Source organism: Oreochromis niloticus, linkage group LG13 (assembly GCF_001858045.2).
Source record: "Oreochromis niloticus isolate F11D_XX linkage group LG13, O_niloticus_UMD_NMBU, whole genome shotgun sequence".
NCBI classification, from domain to species: domain Eukaryota; kingdom Metazoa; phylum Chordata; class Actinopteri; order Cichliformes; family Cichlidae; genus Oreochromis; species Oreochromis niloticus.
The window spans coordinates 3507909-3534732 of NC_031978.2; the positions used below are offsets into that span (position 1 = coordinate 3507909).

General features: G+C 39.6%; 1 long non-coding RNA gene across 1 annotated transcript; it reads left to right on the forward strand.

Annotated features, from left to right (window-relative positions):
• Window positions 1-15097: 15097 nt before the first annotated feature.
• On the forward strand, window positions 15098-17628 carry LOC112841990 (uncharacterized). Its single transcript, XR_003213531.1, has 3 exons — window positions 15098-15197; window positions 16968-17143; window positions 17253-17628. It is a non-coding gene; the product is annotated as an uncharacterized LOC112841990 (long non-coding RNA).
• The last annotated feature ends 9196 nt before the right edge of the window (window positions 17629-26824 follow it).

Below are 26824 nucleotides of genomic sequence, written 5' to 3' on the forward strand. Positions count from 1 at the left end.
GAAGCTTAAAGGAATTTGTTCAATTCTAAACTACCATTCGCTTTAATTTTCCGCCAAAATCTCCGGTGTCTGACGTCACTTACAACATGAGTCACTTATCTTGTCCGTCACTGCCTCTCTTCAAGGGTAACTCCACACTGAGACACACTGAGTCCAGCCCCTCTCCAGGAGACTGGTTCCAGAGCCGAAGCCTTGCATTGAGGTGAGCCTGAATATGTCTGTCCAGTACCTCTCAACCTCATGCACTTAGGCTCCTTCCCCGCCAGAGAGGTGATATTCCATGTCCCAATTGCTAGTCTTGGTAGCCGGGGATCAGTCTGGAGGCTGTGGTTAGCTCGCGCCTGACACATCACTTAACTCTGAGGACAGATTGGCCAGGGTTTGATAACCTGTTGGGGCAGTGTGTGGGGATGTGTTCATAATGCTGTGTGGTTTCTATGCTGCACTCAGCGATTCCAAAAGAACCTTTGTGCCTGTTACCACTAATGAAGGCCCCATTTGAGTGCATTGGCTTGGACCTTATCAGGTAATTTCACTGGAGTGCATGTGAATATCACTTTGTATTAGTTCTACAGAATTATGCAACGCAGTGCAGCTGCACACCATTTCTGCAGTGAGTGTGGCACGGACACTGTTTCAGGTCATCTCCCAAGTTGGCACCCCGGAAGAGATACTGACTGACCAGGACACATTGTTCATGTCTCATAAACTTAAAGAACTGTATGAATTATTGTGCATTAAATCTGTTAGGACTAGCATCTGACACATTAAATTCTTATTACCATTACGTCGCTCCTCTAAAGTCCATGATTTGTAAGTTCATTCATGAGGATGAACACAATTGGGATCACTGGTTAGACCCTCTGCTGTTTCCAGTGCTCTGGGCCTCCATGAGGCTTCCACAATAAGTTGCGGAGAGTGTTGGATCTAATTAAAGAAAACTGAGAGGAAGGTCCAAGCCCAGCTAGATACTTTCTGGACCTGAGAGCACATCTAAACACATTGAGGAGTTTATCACAAGTCTTGCAACGCTGTGTGTGTGGCATTGTTTTGTCACATCCCACTAACTGGATTTCTTTGGACTGTCTGGACTACGTTGTAAAAGCCAACGCAGACACAGGTCGAACATACAAACTCCACACAGAAAGGTGATGGATTCAAACTCAGGACCTTGTGAACCAACATTGCTAAACACCATGCCGTGCTTCTTTTTTGGTGTGATAGCTGAGATAGGACAACAGTGTGGATACAACAAGAAGATTCTGGGGTCAAATCTTCCTTTATTCTTTGTAAAGAAGACATGAGATAGAAAAAATATAACTTTTAAAATACATTTAATTAGTATTAGTGCGTATGCGCCAACCAGCGTGCAGCCTGTTACAGTTGCTCCTGCTTTTTCTCTTAGGTTAGCTCTGTTTTCTTACGTATTTTTTTTTCTGACTTGTATTTTCATCCGTTTATTATCTTTCACTCAATCATGTGGATTGAGAGAGTTTTTGTTCTTCTGGTGGCCGTGGAACTATTACTTTTATCAAGAAACGGGACCGCGGCACATCTCCTACATGCACGGACTGTTTACTCCAGAGATCAGCTGATCGCCCTGATGCCGGCCGACTCGCTGGCCAGACCCGCAGAAGTACCAGCTGATATTTGGAGAAAAACACATCGGGGATGCAGAGGTCAAGGACCGAAGAGAAGAAAGAAGGAGACGGTGAGACAGCGGAGGCTCGAAGCGAGGAGGAGGTATAAACCATTTCTGCCGTCTATCGTAATGGGAAATGTGCGATCGTTATCGAATAAAATCGACGAGCTCTCAGCACTGGTATGGAGTCAGAGGGAATACCGAGAGTGTAGCCTGATGTGATTACGCTGAGCCTGATTTTAGTTAACAACTGGTGGTGTAACCCTGCCAACATAACAATCAAAGAAAGGATTTGTTGCCCGGACATTGAACTGTGTGCTGTAGGACTCAGGCTGTATTATTCACCCAGGGAATTCTCTCATGTCATCTTGGTGGCTGTTTATGTTCCTCCCTCTGCTAATCCCACAGCTGCATGTGACACTATCCACTCTGCCATAGCCCGGTTACAGACTCAGCACCCGAGTGCCTTTATTGTGATCTCGGGTGACTTCAACCATGTATCACTGGACAATACACTACCAACATTCAGACAATATGTAGACTGTCCCACCAGGGGAGAGAAAATTTTAGACCTACTGTATGCTCATGTCAAGGATGCATACAGCTCCTCCTCCCTCCCCCCACTTGGTAGGTCAGACCATAACCTGATTCACCTCACCCCACGCTATGTGCCAATTGTGAGGAGGGAACCTGCGACCACGAGGAGCGTTAGGAGGTGATCAGAGGAGGCCTTAGCAGAAATACAGGTCTGTTTCAAGGTGACCGACTGGGAAACACTCTGTGAGCCTCACGCCGAGGACATCAATGGGCTTACTGAGTGTATCACAGACTACATAACTTTCTGCACCGACTCCATTGTTCCAACTCAGACTGTTCATTGTTACCTAAATAACAAGCCGTGGGTGACTAAGGACATCAAAGCCCTCCTCAACAACAAGAAGAGGGCTTTCAGAGGGGGCAATAAAGAGGAGGTGAGGAAGGTCCAGGTGTTACTACAGGACAAGATCAGAGAGGCTAAGGACAGTTACAGGAGGAAGCTGGAGTGGAAACTCCAGCAGAACAGCATGAGAGAGGTGTGGAGGGGCATGAAGACCATCACTGGATTCAGGCCAACCAACAGCAGGGGAGCTGAGGGAGGTGAGAACAGAGCTAACAAGTTGAATCTGTTTTTCAATAGATTTGACACCACAGTGTCTGCTCACACCCCCACAACCTCACCTGTAGTCAGCCTGGAATCCAGAGCCACACCACTGTGCCAGCCTCTCTCTTCACATGGCGCTGTTGCCTCCTGTGAGATTCCTGACACCCCTCCCCCACCCATCACCTTCACTCAATACCAGGTTGAGATGCAAATGAGGAGACTTCATTCAGGCAAGTCTGCTGGACCAGACGGAGTGAGTCCCCGCGTCCTCAAGGCCTGTGCCCCCCAGCTGTGTGGAGTCTTTCATAAACTGTTTATGCTGAGTCTGAGTCTGCAGAGGGTACCAGTGATGTGGAAGACATCATGCCTCGTCCCTATTCCAAAGATGCCACGTCCCAGTGGCCCCCAGGATTACAGGCCCATGGCACTGACCTCCCACATCATGAAGACCCTGGAAAGGCTCATCCTGGACCAGCTGCGACCCATCGTCGGACCACATCTGGATCCCCTTCAATTTGCCTATCAGCCTCATCTCGGAACAGAGGACGCCATCATCTACCTGCTCAATCGTGTCTACACCCATTTGGACCAACCGGCGAGCACTGTGAGAGTCATGTTTTTTGACTTTTCCAGTGCTTTCAACACCATCAGGCCGACCCTCCTGGGTGATAAGTTAACAGTGATGCAGGTGGATACTTCTCTGGTGTCCTGGATTGTTGATTACCTGACAGGAAGACCACAATATGTACGTCTCCCACAGTGTGTGTCTGACAAGGTAATCAGCAACACAGGGGCACCACAGGGGACCGTCCTCTCCCCCTTCCTCTTCACCCTCTACACCACAGACTTCAGCCACTGCACACCTGCCATCTTCAGAAGTTTTCTGATGACTGGTGGTTGGATGCATCAGCAGGGATGATGAGACAGAGTAACGGGCTGTTTGTTTATTTGTTTATTTATAAGGAACCCCATTAGCTTCCACAACAGTGGTTACTAGTTTTCCTGGGGCCCAAACCATCAAATACCATCAAATAAAATGTTACACAATGAATTGGATGCAAAATATCCACATAATTTGGCTCTTACATCCACAATAAGGTTTTACAATTCTGAAAATATAAACATGTAAATATAAAAAAAATATATAAAAAACACTCAAACAAAATACATAATTTCCATTACAAGTGACATTACCCTCTTACAATATTTACAAATAAATTAAAAACTGCCTAAATAGGCTTTTAGGTGGTTTTTAAAATTATGAATAGAAGCCAATTCTCTAATTGCGTAAGGCAACTTATTCCACTGAAAAGATGCTCTAAATATAACAGAGTTTTTCAAAAAGTTACTTTTAACTCGAGGAGTTACTAAATTGTGGTTAGTTGAGAATGGTGTAGCATGATTATGTATTTCATCTGGATACTGCAACTGAGCATAAAAAAAAGTGTGGTGTGTTTACCAGTATTACTTTCTTTAAAAATAAGTAAGCCATAGTATAATTTAGCTTGTACAGAAAGCCAAGAAAGTTTATCGTGCATTTTATCAATATTTGTATAATATGAACACCTTAACACTAATCTGGCCGCCCTATTTTGGACTAACTGAAGTCTGTTCAGATCTGTCTTATTAGCTGCTGACCAAATGATTGAGCAGTACTCTAGATGAGATAATACTAGTGCATTAATGACATCTTTCATAATTGAAGAAGTAATATAAAAGGAGCATTTCCTAGCTATAGCTATGCCCTGTCCCATTTCCTTAATAACAGAGTTGATGTGCTGAGACCATGAAAGGTGGTGGTTTATGGTAACACCAAGTAATTTAATCTGGGTGACCTGTTCTAATACCGACCCAGCTATGAAAAGATTTAGTTGTGGGCTGTTGACTAAGTGTACTCTACTTCCTATTGACATGGATTTGGATTTAGACACATTTAAAATCATGTTGTTTTTACTTATCCAGTCAAACACGTTCAGCAAATCTTGTTGTAATACACTGGTCAATTCGGAGTAGCTACTGGCTGAATAAAACATGGTGGAATCATCAGCATACATTACAAGACGGGATTTATCCAGGACGTACGGCAAATCATTCGTGAAGACTGAATAGAGAAGTGGACCGAGGCAGCTGCCTTGGGGTAGACCACAGTTCATTTCACAGCCCTCCGAGAAATAACCATTATAATAAACCTTTTGCCTTCTTCCAGACAAATAGCTTTCCATCCAGCACAAAGCAGCTGGTGAAAATCCATAACATTTTAGTTTATCTATCAAAAGATCATGATTTATCAAATCAAATGCAGCACTAAACTCCAAAAATACCACCCTGACCAAATTCCCATTATCTAAATATCTATACCAGTTATCTGTCATGTGAATGAGAGCTGAACTGGTGGAATAACCAGGTTTGTAAGCATGTTGAAACTGAGTGAGTAACTGATTTTCTGTTAGGTAATATTGAATTTGTTCATAGACAATCCTCTCCATACTTTTACTTAGAACGGGGAGTAGACTAATAGGTCTGCTATTGACACCATTAAAAACGTCATTCTTGTTTTTAGGAATGGGAATTATTTTTGATTCTTTCCACTGCAATGGAAACAAGCTGCATGCCAAAGATCTATTAAATATGTGACATATAGGAGGGGACACAAACTTGGCTGCAACTTTGAGCAGTTTACTGTCTATGTTATCAGAGCCGGAGGATGTATCGTCAGGAAGGGATATCAATAAGCGCTCTACCATCTCCGCATTCACTGCCTCAAACTTAAATTGGCATTGCTTATTATTCATGATAACATCCTGTATAAGATGATGTGATAAGGTGGAATCGCCTCTGCTCATATTAGATTTTAAATTTGTTATTTTATTACTGTAGTAATTCACAAAATAATTGGCTATGTCCTTAGCTTTACTTATAAACGTACCACCCGAGTAGATGTGAGACACCACCGGAGCAAGATCTCTACCCATTATATTATTTAAAACTTTCCTCACCTTCTTGCTGTCCTTATTGGCCTCCTTTAGCTTAAGTTGATAATATTCTTTCTTCTTGCGCCTATTCAATTTAGTTACTTGATTTCTTAACTCGCGATATCTTGCCCACTCCTGTGGACTGACAGACTTATGTGCTTTTGCTTTTGCTATATCCCTTTCTGACATTGCAGCCTTAAGTTCATTATCTAGCCAAGGCGCGTAGTTCTTTTTAACAGTAAATCTTTTTAAGGGGGCATGTTTGTCAGCCAGGTAGCAAAAGTTTTCAATAAACATAGATAATGCCATATCAGGGTCATGCTCGAGGCAGATGTCAGTCCAATGAATTTCTTTTACGTCATTAATATACTTACCTGCATTGAAATTTTTGTATGATCTATGAAAAATAATCTTTTGTGCAGTTTTCAGTGGTTTCATTTTCTTGGTCAAACCTATAAGATTATGGTCACAATAACCAACTGGAATAGAAACAATATTAGAGCAATGCTCAGGAACATTTGTATATATGTGATCAATACATGATGATGACCTATGACCTCCTGCGTTGACCGTGACCCGGGTGGGAATGGTGATCATCTGAGACAGGCAACAAGCCGACGCTGATGAACTTATCTTTTTCCTTAAAGGACAAGAAGGAGCTGACCAATTGATATTAAAATCTCCTAATAACATGTCTTTGTTTTCCTCAGTTACTCTTATTTATTATTGGTGGCATTTTGACCTTTCATGAGAGGTGCTTGTATTTTTTACATATTACTACTTGGGGGTCTATAGCAGCAACCTGCTAATACAGGCCTGCCATAGAGCGGGTGTAACTGAACCCACACAATTTCCAGATCGTCAAACATTAAGTCCATTCGTAGTTTGCTTGCTATATTATCATTAATGTATAGGGCTACGCCCCCTCCAAATCTATTTCTGTCTTTCCTATACAACTTATAACCATTTATTTCAAATTCATTATTCTCAAAGGCATCGTCTAAATGAGTCTCGGAAATAGCCAGCACACTTATCGTATTTGTTGACAACAGTAACTGAATTTCCTGAATCTTATATTTAAGGCTACAAATATTGACATGAGCTACTGAAAAATCTTTACCGGAGAGTCCGGGAATAAGTATAGGGTCAGACATTTGCAGACTGATCGATCTCAACAGCTACAAATGACAACATTGCTGAAGTCTAAATATTAATTCCGGCGTTCTGTGACCTCAGTTTAACAATTAATTTGTCATATTTCAGGACGGCAATATCACCTGTCTCTGGCCGCTCTCAGCTGTGGTAACAGTTCTTTTCTCTTCTTCCTGATGGACGCTGAAAAATCCTCGTTGATGTAAAGATTGGTACCTTTCAGTTTTTTGGCAGATGAGAAAATTAATTGTTTATCTTTAAATCTTTGTAGTCTGACCACAATCTGCCTGGCTCGTTCATTTTCCTTGTATGGACCGACTCTGTGAGCGCGTTCAATTTGAATGCTGTCACTATCCAGGCCCAGGTTGTTCTTCAGCATGTGTCGGACCTTCTCCTCTGATCCTTCCCACGTTTCTGCTTTTTCATCTATTAATCCATCCACCACAATGTTGTTCCTTCTCGATTGATTTTCTAAATAATCCATCTTGGTTGTTAATTCTCTGTGTTCCTCGCGTATGCTGCTGACCGCTGATTCAAACTCTTTTAGTTTGCTTTTAATGCACCTCTCTTCAGTTTGCAGCTCGGTGACAACCCCATCCGTGAATTGCAGGCTGGATTTAACATCCTGTACATCCCTTAGAATGCTGTCCAACCTTTTGTTAGTTCCATCCATGATTAATTGGACAAATGTCTTGAAGTTATCTTGCTGTTGGTGAATCAGATCTTTGTAAAACTCCCGTTGCTGTTCCAGCATAGCGTTCAGCGTGCTATCACTGACGTAGCTGTCATCCTCTGCCGGTAGCGCCTTAACGGCCTTCGGGGGCATATCGACCAGATCGTTTTGCCCCCCCCACCCGTGAAGATCGCTTCGTGTACAATGGAGTTCACAAAAACGTATATATGAATATATGAATCAAATTATACGTGATACGGTGCGGCGATCTTTCCACGCTCGCTGCAGTGAACTCGACCCAATCAATCAATCAGGGGCTGTGGTCGACTCCTTTGTCGTGGTGTGAGCAGAATCATCTGCAGCTCAACGTGGCAAAGACTAAGGAATTGATAGTGGACTTCAGGAAGACCAGGAAACACTTGACCCCTGTTTCAATCCAGGGGGTCAGTGTTGACATTGTGGAGGACTATAAATACCTTGGAGTACACATTGACAGTAAACTGGACTGGGCTACAAACACCACAGCACTTTACAGAAAGGGCCAGAGTCGTCTCTATTTTTTGAGGCGACTGAAGTCCTTCAACATCTGCCAGAAAATGCTCACGATTTTCTATGAGTCTGTTGTGGCCAGCGCAATCCTCTATGCTGTTGTATGTGTGAGGGCACATACTTATAACTTGGGGAAAACTGCCTTGTAGGGTCTTTAGCAGCCTGTCTGAATAAGCCAAGAGGAAATGACATATTTAGGAGAGCCCGTGGGCACGCAAAAACAGGGAGGTGCGCTGTCGGGAGCGAGCGGGTGTGCGGTACCGATCGCGCGCGTGCCTCTACAGCCGAAGACACCAGGAAAGTCCCGCGGTCAGAACAAAACCCGAACAAAGAGTAACCAGGAGGTTAGTGGGGCAGCGGACGGTACCGCAGTGAGTCTATGCGGAGTTTCCCTCTGTGTGTGGAATCTGACTCCGGTTACCGCGCGCGGCACCGGGGTGTAGTGTCAACGGAGATAGCGTGAGCAGGGGAGCTAAGTGAGAGCTAAGGCTAGCGGCCGTTCCCTTTTAACTCACCTCAGTTTCCCATCGCTATGGGCAGAGTTTGACTGTAGAGCACGTATAGAAAGCGAGGCAGCACGGTCGGCTGCCTGGCAAAGGGCTAGCGTGTTTCCGGGAGGGGAGTTGGACGGCTTCGCTTCGCACTGCCCAGGGACTGCCGGAGCTCCGATACATTCCGCGGACCCGACGTTTAGGACCTCAGGAGTCAGCGGTGTTTGGATTACCCTGCCACTCAGACGACGTTCTGGTCGTTCACCCTGCTCCAGCTGGCCGTATGTGAGAGCATCGCTCTTTTCTAACCCGTTGGTTCTTCACGCCCCGTTTCTCGGGAGGCGAAGGTACAGTTTCTGTGTTCTTTGTTTCTTTGCTTTTTTTGCGCACCTGTGACTGGATGTTCTGCTCCGGCTGTGGAATTTCTGGGCAGCCAAACAGACTGGAACTGGTTCACGACAGCTACCCCTAGAACTTCTTGATGCATTCTCAATCATCCAGGAAAGTAAATCTCCAAAAGTTGAATCTGTTCATCTGGACGTAGCGTTTTGTGGGAGAAACGTTTCGTCACTCATCCAAGTGACTTCTTCAGTCTCAGCTGACTGCAGGTTTCCTGCAGGCGAAAACCTGTAGTGATCCCATATGTGTCAGGAGTATCGGAACAGTTGAGACGCATTTTTTCTAAACACCGTGTCTCTGTGGCTTTTAAACCCCAAAATACGCTGCGCCAAAAACTGGTCCACCCCAAGGATCGGGTCCCCCGACACAAACAGAGTAACATAGTGTACGCTGTTAAGTGCCAGGAGGATTGCCAGGATTTATACATCGGGGAAACCAAACAACCTCTAGCGAAGCGGATGGCACAACACAGAAGAGCTACCTCGTCAGGCCAGGACTCTGCAGTTTATTTACACCTACAGGCCAGAGGACACTCTTTCAATGATGAGGATGTACACATCCTGGACAGGGAGGAACGCTGGTTTGAGCGCGGAGTCAAGGAGGCCATTTACGTGAAAAGGGAAAGACCATCTCTGAATCGAGGAGGGGGCCTAAGGGTACATCTGTCACCATCTTACAATGCTGTGATTGCAGCCATTCCCCAACTCTCTGTGAATGGGACTCATGGCCATTGATCAGTGTTCTTTGATCAGTGGGTTTTGGTCAGTGATTGTTGAGCAATGGTCATGGGAATTTGCATAATTATGATTAAGGAACTGACCTCACAGCCCATTGTTCCTTCAGTGGGCTGGTTTCAGTCATTATGCAAATGTACTGTTTATAAGGTTTGGGGAAACCTGCAGTCAGCTGAGACTGAAGAAGTCATTTGGATGAGTGACGAAACGTTTCTCCCACAAAACGCTACGTCCAGATGAACAGAATCAACTTTTGGAGAGATACCCCTAGAACTGTTTATTGGTTCCACATGCCAGAGACAATTCACTGGATCGGACTGTAAAGACTGGAACTATTTTTTTTGTGTTGTTGTTTGGACATTGCAAGTAATGTGCCAAAGCTGTGTTAACCATTCTAGATAAAAGAATTTCTGTGTTAACCTTAATTGTTCTGCTGTATTGTGATCTTCGCGCCCTTTTCCTGTGGCTAGTGTGGATTGGGAGGGATCGAGAACTCTCAACATTGTGTCACAACAGCCTGTTTGATTTATTTTATTTTATTTCTTTTATTTCTTTGGTCTTGGGGAGTTTCCTTGCTGTCGCCCTTTGCTCTCCAGGGCCCTGTTAACATTGATAATCAGTCTTGTTTCAGGAGGGCCATCCGAACAAATAAAAGGGGCCACGTTGTTTAAAAAGTCGTTGTTGCATGCTTCTGTCCAACCCAGGTTGCCTTGGAGTAGGGGCACCCGAGTTGTCTGGTTAGGTACAGAAAGAAATGGAGGTAAGCGAGGCTGTGTTAATATTCAGCGCGCCAGGCACTGTTTGTTTCTCAGGCAGGTTTGGGCCCCGGAGCCCTTCTTCTGTGCCTGTAGCAACCAGATAGCTAAAACCATTCTTACAGAAGTAAGTATCAGGGTCAACTGTACTGAGGGGGGGTTACGGACTCAGATCCCACCACCCTTTAGTCGTTCAGGGCAGCCTTCACCCCTACATAGCTGGGCTAGTAGCCCCTTACACATGCTGGGGGAGCAGGCTGAGGGTTGCAGATGCCAACAGACTCGATAAACTGATTCGTAAGGCCAGTAATGTTGTGGGGATAGAGCTGGACTCCCTCAAGGTGGTGTCGGAGAGGCGGATGTTAAGATAAAGACAATGTTGGATAACACCTCCCACCCACTCCATGACATGCTGGTCAGTCACAGGAGCACGTTCAGTGAAAGACTGAGATTACTGAAAAGCACCACTGAACGACACAGGAAATCATTCCTGCCGGTGTCCATCTCCCTGTACAACTCATCCACTTAACACACTGTTTACTACAACAGCTACACCCTTCTTGCACATGTTCTTTTTCACCTATTTATTAACAGTGACTTTATGTATAGTGACTTTTATGTATATATATGCCTGTATATATTGTGCTATTCTTAGTTAGTGTATTGTCTGTCTTTGTTAATGTTTGTTTATAATGGAGCACTGTATCGAAAAAGAATTGTCACGGTTTACCAGGGCAAGCCATGGGGATGTTGGAGAAAGGACCCAAACGCTGGACTTGCAAACGACTGCAATGAACAGTGCGTTTATTATATTCAATATTCAACAGATTTTTTTGTAACAAGTTTCAGGTTTGTTATTAACAAGAATTTGAACTCAAGTGAAAATATAAAGGTAATAAAACAAGCTTTGATTAATTTTACTTACACTAGTACAAGGAAAATTAAATAAAGCAATATCCCACAGTAAATAGTAAGAATGATTATGCGTGATTCTGTGTTTTCTTTGGTGTTTTCATGGTCCCTGTGTCTGCCCAGTTGGCCTTACACAGCTACATTCTCACCTGAAAATATGTTAAAAGTTTTTTTGCGACCCAGAAAGAGAAATAAGAGTAATATTAAAACTAAGTAGGCTATCTGCCGCCATTGTTGGAAACTGGAATTGGCTGGGCCGCACTATGAATTCTGCGATATGGTTTTTCAATTTTGTTGTCCGGGTGGAAAATCGGGAGAAATTCAGGAGAATGGTAGCTCCGGGAGATTTTTGGGAGGGGCACTGAAATTCGGGATTCTCCCGGAAAAATCGGGAGGGTTGGCATGTATGGTTGTGGCAACATCACTAACCTTGTAAAACACCTCAGAGTAAATCATATCAAGTCAAGTCAAGTCAAGTTTATTTATAGAGCACATTTAAAAACAACCAAGGCTGACCAAAGTGCTGTACAATGAAATACAAATATAAAATACTATAAAACACAGGTACATAAAATACCTCACTGATAAAACAATAAATTAAAAAAATAGGTTAAACCTTGCTAAAAGCCAATGAAAAGAGGTGAGTTTTAAGAGCAGTTTTAAAAGTTCCTAGGCTTGTGGAGAATCTGATGTGGGGGGGTAAACTGTTCCACAGTCTGGGTGCAGCCACAGCAAAAGCCCTCTCTCCCATATCACAGAATATGACGAGCGTATGTTGAGACAAACTGAAGAGGAGGACAGGGACAGGTGCTGCTAGGGCGAGACAGACGTCTCTCACGGAGTCCTTTAGTGCTGCAGGCAGGCAAGGTGTTCAAATAGCGCACAACTTCAGGTTTTTTATTTCTATATGATGAACTCTGCATTATTAAGTGATAAGAACAAGTAATCTGATGTCCTGTAATCATTATGACGCTATAATTTGAGATACAAAAAATAAAATAAATTTTTGTACAAAGTATCAGTATCGGATCAGTATCGTCGATACCTCCGTGAATATTACTTGGTATCGGATCGGAAAGGAAATCAATGGTATCGCACATCATTACTCACCATCCTGTTTCCCTGGCACCCTTTAAGGCACTGGCTGAAAGCTTCCAATCGCTGGACTGTTGTATGAGACATGTTAGTGTAATCCATGCTCTTGTCTTTTGTGTTTTCCTAGTGGTTTCCTGCTTTTTTTATATACCACACAGTAAAAATGATTATGCATGATTCTGTGTTTTCTTTTCTGATAAAGAAGCACAAAGCTGTAGAGCAGGTCTATTTTAACAAAGCAGAAACTCCTTTCATTAAACTAAATAAAAAAAATATTGCCAGTAAGTCATTTTGCATTAAAAGTTTCAGAACCTCTACCGAGGTGTCAAAACTTTCACACCCTGTCTCTGTTCACGCATCTGAGGTCACATTTTCTGGCTGAAGATAGTGATCTTGTTATCATGTTATCAACAAGGTGTTTGCTGCCATTTCAACTACTCTCATCTGGTGGGTCTGTGGGTTTTAATATGGTGGAAACAGAAAGATTAAGCTTGTTAGAACCTCATAAAGTCACAAATATGCTTTCATAAAGCAGCTGCCAACTGCAGGTTTTAATAAAGGTAAGCCAAACATATTATACTGCATTTGTTTGGGATTATTTCCAGCTGTAATTCACAGGTGATGTTCTAATAGTTGTTCTTATAAAAAGGAAAGTGTCTCATTTTTTATCAAAAAGAAGCTCAGAGTTTCAGAGTTTGAAACTGAAATACAGATTTACTTTTAGCCATAATTCATTTGTATTGGTTTTTAAATGATTACTGCCTGATTTTTTTTTTCTTTTCAAAGAGCAGCAGATTCTGTTCTTTAATCAGTTTACTGTTATCCACTCAATGATTGTAGTAATGCTTAGTGTGTAATGCTAGTAATGCTTATTTTCTGCTGTGTTTTACTTGCATTTATTTGAAAGAGTGAGTGTAAACACAAAAAATATTTTATTTTATGTGCAGGAATGTGCAGAAAATAGGTTTAAATGTTAAACAAATTTCTTCTAGTCAGAGAATGTTGCATATAATTTAATTTTTGCTTGATGCATAAAGTTACAAGATTAAAACTAATAAAGCAAGTTTTAAAAAGAGACATTTTGTATGATGGATTATGCAGAAAAAGTGGAATTGGGCTGAAAGATCTATCGCTTTATCACCTATTCAGGTTGTAAATCATGTTTTTAAAAAGTAACTAAGTAACGAAGTAATTAATTACTTTTGAAAATAAGTAATCAGTAAAGTAACAGGATTACTTTTCGGGGGAAGTAATCAGTACTTAGTTACTGATTACTTTTTTTAGGTAACTTGACCAACACTGCTGCTGATAATGTGCCATGGAAACACATTTGAGACCAGATGTCTACCTGAATAAAAACTTTTACTAACAGTCACAGGAGCTGACGTCATGTTTGCTGTCAGAAATTTTTTATCCATGATATTTTACGTTTGCTGTATCTGAATTGTGGTTTAGGCAACAGCTGGACTCAGTTTGAATCTAATTTATTAAAATGCATGTGCTTTTGTGAGAACAAAAACAATGCCGCTTAGTAGTTGTACAGATCATTTGACTCTCGCTGGCTTCATGTTCGGGTTTTGTGAGTTTGAACATCAGTGAGTACGGGGCGGAGATTTGAAAGTTTGTTACCACAACTTCCTCGTTCAAGACAAACTTGTCATATTGCAGATTTTACCCAACGGTTCAGCTGGAAGCAGTCCTGAGACAAGTAAGGGCGACACTTATTTTGTACATAATCACATTATTTATACCTGAGGAGAAGCATAGTTTAAAAAAAAATATAGAAACTGACTGAATTAGAACATCTGGAGATAGTTTACTAAAGTCACTACCTTCTTTTCTTTTGTGCTTGGAGTGATCATCAGTGTGAATGTGTCTGTTGGTAATGCACTAACTGTACTTCGTCGATCTATTTGACTAATTAATATAATAAGTTCTCCCACAGAATGTCAGGGTAACTGTAGCCTGCATAGCAACATAATGTGCAATGTGAACCATCAGATGTATTCATAGTGCACTGACAGAACTGAATTATCTTTTTTTCAGTACATTTGTGTTGGTTGATCACAACATGCTCTTACTGGGTGCTGAAAATTCCTGGTCCAGCTTGCTCTGAAAATCTGCATAGAGGTGTTTTTGTTTTTATTGTTGTTGCTGTGATATTTTATGAGCAATTTCTGAATCGTTTTTAAACATTGGCATGTAAAGTTATGAAAATCAACTTCTCTGTGAACTCACAAAAAAAGTTGAATCCACTTGAGTTTTAATCAAGTGTTAGCAATCAACTTTAAAATGTGTTTTTTATATTTTCATAATCCCTCCCTTCACCACGATTGTTTATTATTCTGTGCCAACTTTTGTTTTGACAATCTGTTTTTATTTTCAACTTTAATTTATAGCGAAATCACATTTCTTTCAGATTCTCCAGCACAATTCAGGCTACTCCAGTTGGCGTTGCTGCTTGTTTACCTATAATCAGTAATTTCATGACGGAACAATGTTAACAATGTTCTTTTTTTTCTGCTTTGCCACACCAACAAAGTGTATAGGTATAGATTCCAACACAACCCTATCACAGTAACTTTTCTCGAGGTTTGGAAAGTCCTTGAAGTGATGATGTGGATCGACACATGTATCTGCCTTCCTTTGACCTTACTGATGATCTACTGTGTGTGTTGTGTGGTAAGTAAATAATAACTTTTTTGTCTTTGTGAAAAATTTGAAGCAGAGATGAAAGCAGATTTTTCGGATTATGTGGTTCTGTTGGCTTCATCAGGCAATGGCCTCCAGCTCGGTTTGGAACGGTTCGCAGCCGAGTGTGAAGCAGTGGGAATCAGAATCAGCACCTCCAAATCTGAGGCCATGGTCCTCAGCTGGAAAAAGTGGAGTGCCCACTCCGGGTCAAGGACGAGTTCCTGCCCCAAGTGGAGGAGTTTAAGTATCTCGGGGTCTTGTTCACGAGTGACGGGAGAAGGGAGCGGGAGATCGACAGATGGATTGGTGCTGCGGCTGCAGTGATGCAGACGCTGCACCGGTCTGTTGTGAAGAGAGAGCTGAGTGTAAAAGTGAAGCTCTCAATTTACTGGTTGATCTACGTCCCTACGCTCACCTATGGTCACGAGCTGTGGATAGTGACCGAAAGAACGAGATCGCGGATACAAGCAGCAGAAATGGGTTTCATCTGAAGGGTGGCTGGCTTCTCTCTTAGAGATAGGGGAAGAATTCGGCCATCTGGGAGGGATTAAGAGTAGAGCTGCTGCTCCTCCACATCGAAAGGAGCCAATTGAGGTGTTCCGGGCATGTCCCACGGGGAGCATGCAGACTGGGGCAGGCTCAGAACACACTGGAGAGATTTTATCTCTCGGCTGGCCTGGAAATGCCTTGGTGTTGCCCCTGCGACCCAGCCCCGGATAAGCAGAAAAAGATGGATAGGATAAATTGTATATTTAGAAATAAATGCATAAATAACAAGGAAGGGCTGCAATGACGTTTATTCAGGATCATTAAAATTAAATAATTAGTTCCTCACACCTGAGTTCAAGCTTACTAGTGCGATTTAGCTCACAGGTCGAGAAAATGCCCACATCCCACAAATAAGCTAAATGAGCAGCAGAGTTTGATTCTGACCCAAGGCCCTTTGCTGGGTTTCTATTTCTTCTCACCAGCCTGTCTCCTCATAATAATAATAATGATACATTAATAATGATCAAAATGATGATATAAAGACTAAACATATATTTTAATTTATATTTTGTTGTGTGATTCTCTGTTGTTTTACTCTAAATAATTAAAAAGTTGAAAGCTTATAAATATTATACTATTAGACTGGACCTTTTATTAAATTAATATTGGTTTTTATTTTTGTACTTTATAATGTATTTTTTGTAGCACTCTTTTGCATGTTAATAATTCAGTTTACAAATAATTTGACTTTAAATTAATTTAAGAAACAAAAACTCCAAGCCAAACAAACTTTGTCCATTTTAGTGAATGAGCCATAAGAACCTCCATCAGCCGCACCTTGGCAGTACAGATACCATCCTAGTGACAAAACAAACTCGGGATCTCGCAAAACAAGGCACGATGTGCCAGGAGAGTGGTGTTCCCCCTGGGTGTAGTAGGTCTCGACCTCCCGTTAGCTTCGAGATGGTGGGTGTCAGACGTCTCCGAAAATGTTGGAGCACTTTTGCAAATACGTGATGTCTTGTAATCCGAGCAGATATTTGACATTTACACAGCTACATTCACGCCTCAAAATATCTTAAAAGTTTATTTTGTGACCCAGAAAGAGTAATATTACAACTAAGTAGCTGTCGCCATTGTTGGAATTCCTGTTTTGCGAGATCTCGCAAAAGTTCATCTTAATTTTTTTTTTCTCCCATGTCCCTTGCGGGGCTCCGTACTTTCATCTATTATTCACATTCATTTATTATTAATTTATATTTCCTGCAGGTGCGAAGGAGTCCAGTCCCTGTCATCTATTACACAAACCTCCTCACCTCTAATCTAATCCAGATCTGCATAATGATTGTTTGGATATTAAGAATAAGCAGTAGCATAGCTGCTGTTATTCACTTCTCGTGTGTGATGGCCAGTCTGTACTTCAGGATGTGCGTTGCTCTGGAAAGGTACCTGCATGTGTCTGACCATTATATTGTACTGTGAAGTATCCTTACAGTCAGAATCATATTATTCTGCACTGTGATGATACAAATTTGTGTCTCTCTTGTGTTGCAGGTGTTTATACATCACATATCCACTGTTGGACTGTCTCAAAGAAACACAGAGTTCTGTGCTGGTCTGTGTTCTGGTCTGGGCTTTTTGTATAGTCAGTGTCCCTCTTGCCACAGTCTTACATGAATTAGAACGTTTAATTATTTATGCCGCCCTCCCTGGCCCCCTGTTCATGTTCTGCTTAGCTCGGACCTTCAGAGCCCTGCCTGCTGCCACCTCAGTGCCCACTGAGGAGAAACGTCGAAGTCTAGGAATTTTGATTCTGTTGTTCTTTTACTACTTTCTATTAATCGTTCCCACAATCATCTCTCGTTACATCTTTATCATCTTTTCTTTGCTCAGTCCTTTTGTGGACCTGATTCTGTTTCTTTTTCATGCGAAAAGGACGCATTGACAAGCTGCTGACATGTCTGTGCTCAGCTGATGGAAGAGCAGATCATCAGTGTGACTGACAGCACAGACAGGTGGGCTGATGTGGACTTGATTCTTTTTTTTATGTGGAATGGATGCATCTACAGGCTGCTGGAGTGTCTGTCTAAATAATTTTAAAACTGATTTTATAAACTGCTTTAGACACTTTTTATATCCCAGGATTAAACATTTACCTTTTTTCTTTCCTTTCCCACATTAGGTTTTAGTAGCTTACTAATTTCTTGCTTGTAATTTTATTTGCCACATCATCTTTCTTTGTTTCTACAACATGTCCAAATAATGTATTCAGTTCTCTGTAATGTTTTAAGAATTGAATTGAATTTTTTAATTTACGTTATCATTTTTTTCTTATGGAATCATTTATGGTTAACATATAGTTCTATTTAACTATCAGTATATAATATTTTTTGTTCCTTCACATTAAAATTTCCTCTGGTCTAATGAGTTTTAAAAATAATATTATACTGTTTATTATGTATGTGATATGCATTTGCAGCCAAGACAATCCTTGTAGCTGATGACAGTGACTTCAATAATGAAGCTGCTTCAAAACAGCTTCAAATATTGCAGCAGGAGGCAGCGACTTCATGTCATCATCTCTCCTTTGTTGTTAATAACTGGACTGAACAAACAGCAAGAATATTTGTGATGTGTGACATGGAAAAGAGTTTTGTACAAATGTTCAAACACATAAAAGAGTCTTTGTATGATCAATGTTTTTAAAGATGTAATGAAAGAGATTTACATTCCTGTAAATAATATTTATTTAGTTCAGTTTACTGCACTGGTGATGTGAGGCACTGTATTTTTCTTCAGAAATAAAATAGTGAAAATAAAATACAATCTAGCTTGGAAAAAATAGCTTTGTCTAACTTTTTGCAGTTAGAAATTGTTCATCCATTATGGAGACTACATTTAATCAAAACGTCAGCAGGACGCAGTTCTCTGGTTTCATAAAGATGTAAAATTAGTTAAATGTCTATGAGGAAATTACTTGTTGTTGCTGTCATCTCTGACCACAGTAAACTCCTCTCAGATACATTTATGTTGTCAGTTGATAGTTTAAATTTTAAACAGGCCTACCATTTAAAAGTATCTCAATATGTCAGTCATCAATGCAGGACCCTGTTTATGTAGAAATATTTCTATTTCTGCCTGGCAACACCACAAACTGCTGATCACTGGGTTTATAAACAACCCAGTGATCATAAACACCATAAACATTAAGGGTTAAAAACACTTGTACAAAGCACACATGGGAACACAGTTCATATGAAAAATTGGAAATTAATATTTTAGGTGGCTTAACAACGACAGATTTCAATAAATAAATAACTATTTGGATTTTTTCAAAGCAAAAAATGAAAACGTATCATAAATAAAAGGTTTACTTTTCCTTTACTTTGCATTATTAGTTTCATGTAGCCACTATGTTAGTTATAGAAAGTAGCACAGATCAACTGATTAGTGTATACTAAACTTGAATGTGGGCTACATCTTGGAGAAAAAAAGTTGTTTCTATGCTGAAAATAAACCATCTGCAGTTTGAGTGTGACCACATGTCAGTGGGGGTGGGGTGTAAATTAGGCCACCACAACTTCCACGTTCAAGACAAACTCATCATATTAAAGATTTTACTCACAGTTTCAGCTGAAAGCAGACCTCAAGTAAGTAAAGACAATGTTTACAATTATTGTTATTATTTATACTTGAAGTTAGTTAGAATTTTATTTCGAACATGCAAATATAATTGAAATAACAGGACAAAACAAACAAAAATTACAAATCATCAAGTTTTCTTGTATATATCTATGTCTACAGAATGTGTGTGCTCAAAAAGGAGTAGGATGAAGTTTACACTTTTCTTGTTCCTGCCCCCTTATTTCAAATTTCATTGCTTACAAATCCATATCCAGAATTCAACATTATTTGATCCATATATGTTTAACTATGTACAGTTCTAACAAATTGAACATATACAAATAAAACAATTTTCAACATGTAAACCAAACAACAACAAACTACATTTTTACATAAACTAAGCACCCTATGTTTAACACTCGCTTAATCTCTGAACTCATTTTATATCTGTGTGACAAACACCTTAATGAACACTAAAGCTTGGGTTACTCAGGCCTTGATCTATAAAAAATGAGGACACAATGAGACAACTCAGTCACTGAGAGGAAGATTTCCTATATTCATGCAATGTATTATTTTTGAACAATCGTGTGAATTTTTGTATTGATGTACTTTACTTGATTTCATCCGTACAGGTGTTCCACACACTAACTCCTCTGACTGTAATGATGTGATATTTTAAATTTGTCCTTACTACTGGCTTGCTGAACATAAGGGTTCCTCTCAGTTCAGGAGTATTTGGTCTTTTTTGGAACAAGTTCTGAATGTTGTGGGGGAAGGATTTATTTGCTGCTCTGTACATTGTTTGTGCAGTTCTGAGATCAACCATATCTTTAAATTTGAGAATATTTAATTTGATAAAAAGTGGATTTGATGGTTCTCTTAAAGTAGTTTTATATATTATCCTTATTGAGAGTATATAATGATGTTTGATTGATGAGATCCTGAACCTTGTAGAGAATTGTCAGAGACTTCGATATTTTGCCTTTGATATAAGTAATGTGGGGAATTCAGGATAATTTGTGATGTTTTATCACACCAAGGAATTTTATTTCAGATACTCTGTCTAATTCAGTGTAATTTATTGTCAGTTTACTATTGGTAGAATAAGTACAATTCCCAAATATTATGAATTTTGTTTTACTCAGGTTCAGTGTTCATTTATTATGGTCAAACCTGGTCTTCAGATTATTCAGAAGTTGTTGTTTACGGTTTTTAAGGTAACCCATGATAATGTCACCCCTCTGACCCCATATGTACATAGTTTGTTAAGTAAAAGGTTCGGATTAACTGTACCAACTGTATATGCTTTCTTCAAATCTAAAAACACTCTAACAGCATATTCTTTGTTTCCAATAGCAGCTGTTACTGTATCTATAAACTCCATTAAGGCATGCGTTGTGGTCCTTTTGGGTCTAAATCCATACTGCTGTTCATATAGTACATTGTTTGTTATGATAAAGTCATATAATCTATTGAAAAAACTTTTTTCCAGCATCTTAGAGAACTGCAGTAGTAGAGAGATGAGCCAATAGTTTGTGAGAAGATGTTTATCTCCAGCTTTATTGGAACTACCTTTGCAATTTTCATCTTATCAGGAAATAAACCACTTTGTAATGGTCTGGTCGGCTGGGTGACAGACTTTCTGACTAATAGGTCACAATGCGTGAATCATGTATTTTCTGATGTGCTCTCCTCCTCTACTGGATCTCCCCAGGGTTGCTGCCTCGCTCCCCTTCTGTTCAATCTGTACACAAATCAGTGTCGCAGCAATTTCACTAACAGATACTTCCTGAAGTTTTCTGATGACACAGTGATCGTCAATCTTCTAGTGGGGGACGAGTCAGGCCACGGGCAGGTTGGTGTGATGAATCCTTCCTTTCACTTAATGTGTCTAAAACTAAAGACATGATAATTGATTTTAGGAAGTCCTCTTATAGCTCATCACCTACTATTATTAAAGCTGCCGATATTGGGATTGTTGAGAGTTATAAATATTTCGGTGTGGTACTTGACCACAAACTGTGTTTTGAATCTCATGCTGATGCCACTATTAAAAAAGTTCAACAAAGACTGTTCTTTTTAAGGAAAATTAGATCTTTTAATGTCTCATCTGAGATGTTGTCTTTGTTTTATAGAAGTTTTATCGAATCTGTGACGTCTTTTTGTATCGCTGCCTGGTTTGGTAACCTGACGGTGAAGAATAAGAATTGGTTGGGACTTCTGGTAAAAACTGCTTGAAAAATTTCAGGGCGCTGGCAGGATGGACTTTTGGCCATCTACAATAGAAATGTGCTTAGAAAGGCTCATTCTATTATTAATTGTTTGAACCACCCACTTCATAGTGAGTTTGAGTTGCTGCCTTCCGGCTGCCGTTTCAGAGTACCTGTGAGGAAGACTAAAAGACTCCAGGTCTCTTTTATCCCCACTGCATCTTGTCTTCTCAATGGCAAATAACCATCCTTTCACTTTCACTATCACTATTATTCATTATCACTATTATTGTCATTGTTATTTTATATTATTGTTCTCTTTATTTTTATCCTGCTGCTAAACTAATTTCCCCTTGTGGGACAAAATTGAATTGAATTGAATGGTTTCACAATACATCCGTTAATATCTTTAATTAAGTGCATATCAATGCCATCACAGTCAGTTGATTTCTAGGAGTTAAAGGATGTAACTACATCCATAATTTCCTCTTCATCTACTCCCCTAATAAACATTGAGTTTGCTACATTAATAGGTTCAGTTTTAGGACGGTCTCCAGTTTTTACAATTTCTTTAGCCAAGCCGGGACCAACATCAAGAAAAAAAAAAATTAAAACCATTTGCAATTTGTTTTATGTCACTAGTCGTTGTATTTTGTATTTGAAAGTTATTTGGATATTCCTGTCCTTTAGTTCCTTTATTTACAATATTATTTAGTACTGTCCACATGTTTGACATATTATTTTATTTTCTTCTAAAAGTTTACTGTAGTAATTCCTTTTGCTGCTTCTCATGATCCTTATCAATTTATTCTTATACCTCTTATAAGTTTGTTCAGCTTCTACTGTTCTTTTCTTTAAAAATGTCTTATACAACAGATTCTTTTTCTTACATGCATCCGGTATCCCCTTTGTTAGCCATGTGTGTTTTTGCTGAGTTTTCAGTTTTCTTTGTTTTATTCACCAGGGGACAGTGTTTATTGTAAAGAGTTAATATTATTGATAAGACGTTTTCATATGCCACGTCAACATAGATCTTACTCCAGTCTTGGTTGTTGAGCTCTTTCTTAAGGCGGCAAATTGCTTCTTGTGTTTTAAGTCTAATTAATTCCTTATTAGGTTCACATCTGTTAATCCTGGCGTAGCTCTGTACTGTTGCAAAAACTGGTAGATGGTCACTTATGTCATTTATTATTAATCCACTTACAACATTAGTGAAAATATTATCGCTAAGTGTAGCACTATGTGAGGGTATTCTTGTTGGACAGCGGATTAAGGTATAAAGACTAATGCTGTACATTGTATGGACGAAATCAGTGATGGCACTGTTCACAGTTGGATTCAACAAATCTATATTGAAATCACCACATATAAATGTCTTTTTCTTGTTGTTAATGGGATTGTACATCTTCAGCACTTCCCCTGTGAACATTTTTATACATGATCCAGGGGTCCTGTAGATACAGCTGATTTGCAGATTCTTTGACTTTTCAGCTTCTATTTCAATAGTTATGCACTCCATTATGTTATCCAGTGCTAGTGACAGTTCACTGATGATTTTTATTATCAGTATACAAGGCAACGCCCCCTCCCCCTTTTTTTATTTCTATTGATGCAATACATGTCATGGCCATCAATCTTCACTAAGTTTTGATCCCCATCTAACCAAGTCTCTGAAACTGCAATGACAGTAAATTTCTTAGAAAACTGTGCTAGACAGTCCAGGATTTTTGAATGATTGAACTGAGGCTTCTACTATTAAAATGTATGTTTGATATTACATTATCCATTATTATATTTTGATTAAACTGCTCATTTGTATAAAATTCACATTTTTGGTCATGCTTATGGGTATAGAAATTGTTTTTAGGGTCTATATCCTGTTCTAAGTCCCATGGTCTGTGATCAGTATATTCAAAGGGTTTTAGTCCCAAATCCTTATATACTATGTTCAAATGTGGGTAACATTCATTTTCACCTTACTAAGAAAAGTGATTATTATCACAGTTTTGTCATGTTATATGATTTATTTCTATAGTTACTGTCATGGTTTTTTAACATTTCTAATATTTATCCAGTTCTGAAAGTTCTTTAATGAGCACAGCCTTTTGTTCCTTTGAGTTTGATGTAGACCTTGCAGTTTGCAGTCCATGTTGATTGAATCTTGTTTTGTCTTCTTAGTATTCGTGCTTCTCGTGCTATGTCAGCATTTTTTTTGTCAGATGCTTGTTTATGTAGACATTGGTTCCTCTCAGCGTCTTAGCTTTTTTGATTTTCTGTTCACAAAACGAATTATTATAGATTTTCCACTATTATTTTGTCGAGGCAGAAGATGGCAAGCTTCAATATCTTTACTATTAATGGTAATTTCCTTGCCACTAAAGAAATTGACAATTTGTTTCTCCAAAGAGTCGATGTCAGCTTCAGTGGGGTCCCTGCCTTCCTCTGACACTACAGCTCTGGCATACGTTCTGTGTTTGGTCTCCAATCCACTTACTATTAAGTCATTATTACAGGTTTACTGCTCTAGAAAAAACCAAGCAGGTATTTAAAGTTTGCACGGCTACTTTCTCACCTGAAAATATATTAAAGGTTTATTTTGTGACCCAGAAAGATTAATAAGAGTAATATTTAAACTTAGTAGCGGCCGCCATTGTGAGAAACTGGAATTGGCTGGGACACGCTATGAATTCTGGGATATGGTGGACCACGAAGGACACACCCGACCCATCCTTCAAATTTGGGGAAATGAAGGACGCATTTGAAAGAGTCGACAAATTGGGACAGCCTTCATCGCCTGGCTGTGACGTAATCGGCCTTCAAATGCAGCCTCTGGTGGATGCAGCCTACGTTTTGGGACACAGCTTTTCTCCTCCCAATTCACATACTTAATCCAAGCTGTGGTGGTCACTCAGAAACTCTAGCTCAGGGGTGTTCAACTCCAGGCCAAGTGTAGCATAATTCAAATTATTTTAGATATACATGTAAAATTATGAGGAAAAAAATCATAAATGGGGTAATTTAGTGTACTGAGATTGTTTGTTGCTCTATAAATGTAAATGTAAATTTCATCTGATTACTACAATGTTAAATAAGTTAGTTGTCTGATCCTGTTGAATTCAATATAACTGCTGTATTTAGTGTCTGACATGATCAGTTACCAGTTTATTGGGTACACATTACTAATCTAATAAAATAATTCAAGTTAAACTTGCCTCCCAGAAGATTACTTTAAATTAGACTGGTTTTAAGTTCTTGGTTAAATAGAATTTCAAATTTAACAGTTGCTGAAAGTTAAAAAGTGACAATATTTAAAAAAAAGATTAACATGGGACAAACACAACTGGCCAATGACTTTGGAAAAAAATGTAACTAAAAATCATATGTAATATATCACAGATGAAAGCAGGTTTACTCTGAGTGCGTGTGTGTATCCTCTTCAACATGAGAGAGACTGTCCTTTCACCTGGTTAAGCAAAAGTCAACAGTCCTCCAGCTGACGCAGGTGACCAAAAAGGATAGGAGCAGATAGTGAAAACACCGTCCTCTTATCAGGGAGAATAATTGTTCTGGCCAGTCTTGACCTTTGGTAGCCGCCTGAAGAAGATAGTTGTTTGGGTTCAAACAAACAACTGCGTTCAAATTCCTTGCAGACCAAGTTTTTTTTTTTTTTTTCATTTTTTTCACACAGTATATACAGTCGTCCCTCACTTCACTGTTTGCGCCTCGCTGTGTTGCAGATATTTTTTTGGTGCAATTTTGCAGTGGTTTTTTGTTGTTGTTGTTGTGGAGTTTTTTTCAGCGCATTTTGTTCTGCATCCTGATTGCCTGGCCCAGTCTCCTTACAGTACAGAATGCATTCAGCTTGTCAAATTTACATAAATCTTTGATCGCTAGTAGTGTAACTCTGAAGTGCTGTACTGTTTCATTGACACAACAATATTAATGAAACATTTTGCACTGTCAGAAGCACCTGTGGTAGCACCCAAAAGGCAGAGGAAGATGCTAACCATCACACAAAAAGTTAGACTTCTGGGCATGCTAAAGGAACGTAAAAGTTACTGTATTTTCCAGATCATAAGGCGCATTAAGCGAAACAAAACAGTCAGATAAGTCAAACTTTACTCAACTCATTCTTCTTCCTTCCTCTATTTCCATACCATTGATTCATTAATGTTGAATTCTCTCGCAGCTGCTCTGTTCACATGTTCTGGACCTGAAAACAGGGTTTGATTTTTGGTATCATTCTATAATACTGGACTTATTTTACTATGAAGGTTTGAACTTTGAGTGTTTAAACAAGAGAGAAAAGTGTGAAAATGTTCATGCCTGTCTGAGAAAAGTGTATAAAGTGTGTAGTGAGGGGTTCTACAGCCTTAAAACATCTATAATAATTGTAAAAAAATGAAGCTACTTTGCAGATTTCACCTATTGCGGGTTATTTTTAGAATGTAACTCCCGCGATTAACTAGAGACCACCATATACAATACATGTATTTTAGGTAAAATAGAAAAAAAACATGAGTTTGAGGAGGGTCATTTGGAGGAACTAAGTGTCTTTTCCAGCATTTAGAGCAAACCAGTGAGCCATTTTCACCACCTGCTGTTTCACATATTTTTTTCTTTCAGTTTAAAAGAGAGTAGAAAATTCTTCTACAGCAACTCCACCACACAGAAAGTCAGCTAGAGATGTTTGGAGTCCTGATTTGGATCAACATCTGTTTCTTCCTTCCTGTGACCATACTGTTCTTCTGCTGTGTGTTTTGTGTGGTAGGTAAATATGTAACATCTTTTTATGTCTGTGAGTGTGTGAACAATTAAAAAACTCAGCAAAAAGTAAAAATAAAATAAAATAACATATACAAAAAGAAATGAAATAAAACTTAACCCAGCAATAGACTGCCGACCTGCCTGGACTATAACCAACCGTTGACAGATGACATAAACTTGAATGTCAGTTGATAGTCGACAGTGTAGGAATAGTGGAATAAAGTAATAAATTCTTAAAATATTGTATTTTATTGGTGCAGCAAAAGTAAAGTGTGAAGTTCACTGAACCAGATACAGTCATGTCATAAAATTAGCTCATCCCAGATGAGTGAATATATGAGACTCATTAAAACCAATCATGTGCTGACAGCTTCACTACTAATCAGAAATTATTCTCTAAATTTCTGTCATTAATGGGATTAATATTTGTCCTTTGGTGCTTTGATAATATGTAAGAGTATCGTTCAACAAAATCTCCTGTAGACGTTCAATATGTTTGCAGTTTGACTAAAGAAGAAAAAC